This window comes from Manis javanica, chromosome 2, assembly GCF_040802235.1.
Source record: "Manis javanica isolate MJ-LG chromosome 2, MJ_LKY, whole genome shotgun sequence".
NCBI lineage: Eukaryota > Metazoa > Chordata > Mammalia > Pholidota > Manidae > Manis > Manis javanica.
In genome coordinates this window covers 189,025,354-189,033,536 of record NC_133157.1, presented here as the reverse complement: position 1 = coordinate 189,033,536, position 8,183 = coordinate 189,025,354, and the positions used below count along the sequence as shown (strand labels likewise).

The following is an 8,183-nucleotide window of genomic DNA, read 5'->3' as shown; positions in this document are numbered from 1 at the left end:
AAATGAAGGAAAGATCTCTCATGTAGGAAAGTAATTTTATTACTTTATTAAGCATTAATGATTAATATCTAGTATGTTTTATTGAGCCACTAAGGGTTTTGGCATGGGTTTAAAGGCATTTATATCACTTACTCTAACACAGAAATAGTTACCTTGAAGTGGAGTACTGCTGTAACAAAATCTGAAAATAGAAATCCTTAGGGTAGATGGCATGTGGTATTAAAGCTGGTAATGTGGCAAAATCTTTGCTAAAAAGCATTGCCTACTCTAACTTAGAAGACTACATGTCTACTAATCGTTTCTACTTAGATCTTGGAATGCTTCACAGCCCTAAAATAGCTACATTTCACAAAGTATTACAAAGAATAAATGAGTTCTAGCTTGCAAGCAGGAAAAATAGTTCATAAATTCAAGGTTTTTCAGAGTTGGGAAACCGAACTGCTTTTAACAATTGAACTAAAAAGACTTCGCCAATGCACAGTAAGAACTTTCCAGTTGAATAAAGTGACTCAAGGCAAGATCAGAGTAGAGGTGTGGCTTGACCCCAATTGTTCAAACAACCCAATGGTAGCCAACATTAAGTTGAGTGGGGAAAAAGGCATGAAGGTGAGATAGTAGCTATGTAAAATGAATTTGAATATTATTTTTAGGAAGTAATTTTAGGTATAATTACAGCTACATGAAATTGACTGAATCAAGTAGGTCAGACATCTACAAAGTTTTTGACAGAACTGTATTGTCAAAGAAATGACAAGTGCATTCTTGAAAAAGTCTTTATTTTTAGAATTCAAATCTTAACATCAATTTTCATATTTCCACATATAGAAAGGAGCTTCACAATGCCTCGGACATGAAGGTATGCTCTCCAAACCATTTTCAGATATGGCTAAGGAGAATAATGAAAAGAAAGAGGTTCCAAGAAGTCATATCCTGGGGCCACAGAGAAGAAAATGACAAAGCATTTCCTCCCAGAGAGTAGAATCCCTACCTCCACCTCTGGCGAGAGACTATCACAAACAATGTCTGTGCAGTAGTATTTCAGAATCACTAATGAACATTGACTACCACGTATCTCTTATTCTTCCTCTTTCTAATTAATAATGTTCATTGTAGACATCTGGTATTTGGGTGTGAGGTAGGGATGCAGATAATTTGTCTTTTTGATTCATAGGTCACCTGACCATGAGGAACCTCATGGATAGGACAGATCTCCATTAGATGGATGCAGTGAATGGAAAAGCACTGGATTATTTTCTTTAGGAAGTGAACAGATGTGAATTTGTTTGATATATAAGAGGAAGAATGAGAGAGATATTTTGTTGAACACTTTGGATGGTAGCTAAGACAGTATATGTTCAACACACAGTTTTCTCTTCCTGAGCATGTAAGACAATGATGTTACTATTCCTTTAAATTATATTGGGGGTCATTGACTTTGTTCAGGTCACTAGAATATAAACAGAAATAATGTAAAATACTTTTATACCCAGCTCTTAAAACAATATACATAATTCTCTATTACTGTCTTCCCCTTCAGTGTTAACTTTGTACATTTTTTCAAATGTACTCAAAGATAGAAGCTTCTTTGGTCCCTGAGTCACCACTTGGAGGGGAGCTGCTCAGAAGAGCTGCCTGACCTGCACTTGACAGTGACCTGAATGAAAAATAAACAGAGATTCCAAGATCTGTTTGTTACTGCAGTATAGCTACATCTACCCTGCCTGAAACAGATATCCTAAGGACATCATAGACTATGCCAGGTCAGTCACTTTCAACAGTTTGCAGTCATAGTGAAAGTGTAGGGCAAATTAACCCAAAATACATGTAGGCTTTGCAACCTAATTTCACAATCCAACAAAAGTACCAATCAAATCCCAAATTTCCCTGGGTAATAACTGTTTTATTGTGCAGTTTCTCTGCTATCAGTGATAACTTTTCCTCAAGGATTAGACAGAAAGAATGCTATAATTTCATAGGAATCACTAGGAGATTATTAAAGATATTTTTTAGAGTAGCCATAAGTGTGTCTGAGCATCAATTGTTCCAGTTTCCGTTAATTCTTTTCCACATTCCTGTAAATAAAGACCAGCCTCACTGGTTGTCCTTATTTCTTCCCAGTTTCTTCTCTATAGTTTTTGGAATAGCCAGAGAAGGCCATGTGAATAATGCAACAATCAGAGTGAATGACACAGGAACAAAATTAATTCTACAATGACTGAGGAACTACCTGTGCAGGTGAGTCAACCTAACATCATCAACAACACAAATAGTGTTAGAATTGTAACTAAGTTATGAGACTGAGCTTGATTGCTCATGACCATGAAAAGTTTCTTCTATTGTTAATTAAACATCACAATTTCAATATCACCTTGATCAGTCCATTTGAAATTATAACCTCTGCATTCTACTGACCCCTCTATTTTGATCTATTTTTAAAACATTTAGATAGTTCTTATCTTGTAACATTTGTCACTAATTTATCCACTTCAGACATTTTTCCATCCATTTACTTTCAATTTTTCTATATCTTTATATTTAAAGTATATTTCTCATAGACAATATATAGTTAGAGCATACTTTTTCTCCATTCTGGCAATTTCTGCTTTTAGCTGGAAAGTTTATGCATTAAAATTTAATGCAACTGTTGATGTGGTTGGATTGGGGTTTACAGTTTTATTATTTATTTTCTTCCCACCTCTTCTGTTTTTGTTCTCCTGTTACTTATTTCTGAGTTATTTTGGATTATTAGAATATCTTTAAAATTTTATTTTAATTTATGTATTTACTTTTTTGTTATGCCTCTTTGTATATTTTTACATGTTTACTCTAGGGATTAAAATATACATTCTTATCCATTCACAGACTCCTTAGAATTCATATTCACATAGGAATACATACTGGAACTATGTAGGTCTATTAACCACCCAAATCCTTTATGTTGTAGTTATCACACATATTATGTCAACATACATTATAACCCTCACAAAATAATGCTATTTTTGCTTTAATCTGTCTTATATATTTTAAAGAAAATAGATGGAAAATAAGTCTTTTGTATTTACCCAGATAGGTTTTTATGTTCTTCATTCTCTCCTAAAAATATAAGCTTTTATCTGGTATCATTTCCCTTCATACAAATTATTTTAACTTCTTTTATAATATAAATGTGCTAGTGATCAATTTTTATAGTTTTGTTCTATTTGAAAATATTTATATTTCTTTTCATTCTGGGAAAAAGTTTGTCTCCTGAGCATAGAATTCTAGATTCATCATTTTTTTTGTATTTGAAATTTTTAAGATACTGTCCACTGCCTTCTGATCTTCATATTTTCTGATGACAACTCAGAACTCATTTAAATTGTTGTTCTATGTCATTTTTCTCTTGCTCCTTTCAAGATTTTCTCTTTATTGTTGGTTTTCATAATGGTTTTGTGCATTTTGATACTGTTTTGGTTTCACCAAGCCTTCTGAATCTATAACTGTATGGCTTTCACAAAATTTGGGAGACTTTGGCTATTATTCATTCAAATATTTCATCTCGTTTATTATTTTTTCCCTACACTTTTGGACTCCAATTTTACATGTATTTCAAATTTTTATATTGTCCCACAGGTGCTCTGTTGATTTTTTAAATTTTTCTCTGTTTCTTAGATTAGGTGACTTCTGTTAATTTATCTTTAAGTTCAAAGACTCACTCTTCTATTTTGCTCCATTATGTAGTTACAACTATCCAGTTCATATTTTTTCAGGTATTGGATATTTCATCTAGAATTCTTATTCAATTTTTTTCATCAATTAAAATGTTTTTCTCTGTTGAAATTTCTTGTTTTTTTCATTACAAGCATACTTTCCTTTACCTTATTAAGCATAGGTATAGTATTTACTTTAATGTTTTGATCTGCTAATTAAAACATCTGGGGCATTTCATTAACTATATTTTATTTTGAGAAAATGGGTTCTTTATATGTTGAGTGATTTTAAACCATAGTGTGGATGCTGACTATGAATGATCTTTTGTGGAAGTCCTTGGTTCTGTTATATTCCTATATTCCTCTGAACAATGTTATATTTCTATATTAGTAGTTTTTTTTTCCCTAATAAAACTGCAAAACAGACTTTATCAGCAATTCAAATCTTGATTCAGTTACTTTTTTTCCCCCTGGTTAACTGCTTGTAATCTGCCCTGACTTTATATGATTCAGAGATCAGAGATTTAGTAGAGTAGTTCACAAACTCGAGTCTTCTCTTTATGGTTCTTTCCCTTCCAGTATTCTATCCTTCACTTTCCAGAAACTGCAGGTCCCCCAAACTGTCTTCTGATTCATTAAGATAGAATAACTAAAATTTCTGTCAGTGTTTTACCTGGCTCTTGAGGGATCATTGGCAGCCTGTCTCTGCGCTCGAGCTAAAGGATATAAAAACAGGAAACTCATTCTGTGTCCACCCATTTTTAATGTTTTACATCTTCTTCAGAATCTACCTTCTTTCCTTCTCTCTTTAAAGCCTTTAAGTAGTTCAGTTAAATTGTTGTCTAGAGTTTATAGTTGTTATCTTTGGGAAGGCCAGTTGGTTAGAAAGTTAGTCAGCCCTGAACTCCTATCACTTTATTATTATATTGTTTGTGTTCTCAGGACAAGGATCATTCTTTTTCACAGATATTTTCAAATAACTAAGAGGAAGCATTCACAACGTAACTGATATTCAATATATGTTTGTGAAATGAATGAATTCAGGAGAGGTAACTAAGAATGGGTGTAACTAAAGATAAGACAGATATTTATGGAGACAATATAGTTTCATTGAAAGACACAAAGTAGTTATGTCCAAATGGAAAAACTCAATCTGAAAAATATGTTAATTATTCCTAAATTAATCTACAAGTGCAATGAAATTACATTTAAATCACAACTTGGTATTTTTTTCATGGACCTTGATAAGCTGAGTCTACAAATTTGTATGGAAGAACAAAAGATCCAGAAAAGCTGGGATAATTTTGAAAAAGACAAAGAGTACTTCTTTGACTGATTAAGTGATTTATAACAAAGCCATATAATAAATTTTATATATTTTTTTGCACAAAGATTTTTAAAACTACCAATGGGGTATGAGATAAAGACAAGAAATAGAATGATACACATATGAATATTGCATATATGTTGGGTGATATGTAAAATCAGTGAATTATTTAATAAGTGATGCTAGATAAATAAGTTATCTGAATATAAAAATAATATTTTCTCACTTGTCTCACAGAAATGTATAAATTCCAGAAAGATTAAAAAGCTAGTTATAAAAATGAAAAATACAAAATAAAACAGAAGTTAATATTTATAGATCATCAAATTTTTCTTAGATATTGAAAGTACCAATCTCAAAGGAAAAAAGTGATAACTTGTGCCTTTTAAAAAATACAAAGTGCTGAATTTTAAAAGAAAGCCCAAAAACATTTTCAGTATATAAAATTCAAAAGAGAATTTTATCCTGACAATTTAATAAGCTACTAGAAATCAATAAGGAAAAGATAAAGAATCTAGTATAATAGGGAAAAGTGTAAGAAAGGCAATTACTAGATTTCAAAAATTGATGAAAAAATAAATAATAAACATTGGAAAAGATGCACAACTTCACCAGGAATCAGGAAGATAAAAATTTTAAAGGTGTGATATCCATTCACACTCATCAGATTGTCAAAAGTTGGATTCTAAGAGTCAAGCATTGTCAAACATGTAAAGAAATGGACACACACTATTAGTGGAAGTGTAAATTAGTCACTTATTGGGTAGTAATTTTCAATACCTAGTAACATTGAAGATGTGCCTATTTTAAATCCCAGCACTCCTACTAGGATACTGTCATAGAAAAACCCTAACAATTATGCACAAAAAGACAAATACAATAGTGTCCATAAATATTTGCTATAGTATAGACTTATAGTAACAACAAGCTCATGAAATGAAACTATAAGTAAAATGAAAAATATTTAGACAAAGAAATATTATAAAGCAGTTCAAATGAAGAAATAGAGATACATGTTTCCCCATGGAAAATATGAAACACAGTATTGGAAAGACAGCATGATAATATTTATATATGCACTTAAAGGTGAAAAGGTAATATTATATATATGACTCTATACCATGTCATGTATAGACAGAAACTTGCACGGGAATGATACACACTAAATCCAAATGAGTAGGCAACTATGGGCAGTAAGGCAAACAATAACAAGAAGTAGTATACACACACACACACACACACACACACACACACAAAGCAGATTCAGTTGAATATTCTGTTTCTTAAATGGATCGCATGTACACAGATGTTTTTATTATAATCCATACATTATTAAATCCATCGATGGCTGAATTATTTCATATAAAATGGGGATAATAATACATAATACATTGAGAATTGTAACATGTAATTTGAGAATTAAGTGAGGTAATGTGTATAAGTAACTTTGGTAAAATGATAAAAATTTGGTGAAGTGGGGTAGATTTTCTACACAATAACAAAAATCAGAAGTTGCAATGAAAAAACTACATCATGAAAATATCTAGTGATAAAGGGAAACACTAAAAATGTAACAAGTGTGACCCATATTAAAATTCACTCTTACCAGTATAGACAAACACCAGGTCAAGTAAATGGAAAGGTAAATTGGGCCCCTATATAAAAAGATTTAAATTTGTAGAGATGCTACTCCTGTAAAAATCAATTTATATGTTATCATATCATAAAATTTAAGGGTAAATTATTAACATGGAAGTGTATTTTCAAACAATTTTGGGAGAGTAATATCTGAATGATAAGAACACTTCTTAGTTAATAAGAAAATAATAAGACTCCAGAATTTAAAAATAAGAAAAGGAAATGAGAAGGTAATTTACAAATAATGAAATAAAAATAGTCAATAAGCACACAGAAAATGCTCGATCACACTAGTACTCTGAACTACAATATTAAAAAAGCAATGTTTCACTTAATCAAATTTAGCGAAGATTAATAATCTACTACCATTGACTTGGGGAAAGTTATAGTGGTGGTAAGAGAAGGTTAGGAGATTCCTCTACAGATAAACAATTAAAAAACATGGGCAAAAAATACTAAAAAACACCCACATGAATGCAACAGAAAACATCTAATGCAGGCGGAAACTTGAGATAGATTCTAGAAAGAGTGCCACGGCAATGGGCAAGAACTCCAACTTTGTGACTTTCTGGTCTGGAGAAGCCCCACAATTTCCGCTGGTCTGATATAGTGAGAAACCAAAACCTTCATGGCTTGAAGTTTGCAGGATAAAGTTTAGAACTGTAGAAGCTCTGGAAATTACATGCTCCAAAATCTGAATATATCTCTGAACAAACCCCTGGCTCACTGCTAAATTAATGTTTCAAGTTTGATAAATAAACAGTAGTAAATAATAATGATTATATGTACACTATGTATAATATGTACATATAATATGCAATATATATAATATATAATAATATAAAATAATTAAAATATCTTTGAAGAACACTTAATCTAAAATAATGGCATGTGGAAATTCTAAGATTCAAACTGTATGTACAGTGTGTTCTCACTTTTGCAAGAAAAAAAAAGTAAAGAATGCAGAGAAGGAAGAAAAGGATTTATATGTATATCTTAGATGTTAGCTGTGGTCTTTGCCTTTTGTTCCAGGAGGCACAGATGTTCTTAAGTGAATTCACTTCCAAAGCCTCACTTCACTGAATGTGTATTCTCTCGTAACACAGGTCTGTATGAAAATGCGCTGAGATATATTTCGGAGTTTTTGCCTAACATCGCCTTCACTGTTAAAGATCACAATTTTTATTTTTAGTGGATGATGGTAGGTATCAAACTGCTATTATATTTAGATTCTAATAGATGCAATAATTGAATGAGATAGTACTTTTATTATACAATGTCAGTACTTGCTTTTTTTCAGAAATTACGTTTTAAAACTGCACATGATGAAAAATGTGTGATGTGAGCCTAAAAATGTTCTCAAGATCTTTTAAAATTTATTGGAATGTATATGAGCCAAAAATTTGAAGACCATTGCCTAAAGAATACTGTTAAACAAAAGCTTTGGTGAATAATGTGAATTTTATTGAAGATCTTACAGAGGAGATAGCTCAGCAAACAATTTTGAAATGCTTTACCAGACATTTCTG

At 31.4% G+C, this 8,183-nt stretch overlaps 1 long non-coding RNA gene across 1 annotated transcript; it reads left to right on the top strand.

The window, feature by feature from the left end:
* Positions 1 to 245: 245 nt before the first annotated feature.
* On the top strand, positions 246 to 7,899 carry LOC108385462 (uncharacterized). The gene is made up of 3 exons (XR_001850309.3): positions 246 to 1,760; positions 2,119 to 2,235; positions 7,761 to 7,899. It is a non-coding gene; the product is annotated as an uncharacterized lncRNA (long non-coding RNA).
* Positions 7,900 to 8,183: the final 284 nt, after the last annotated feature.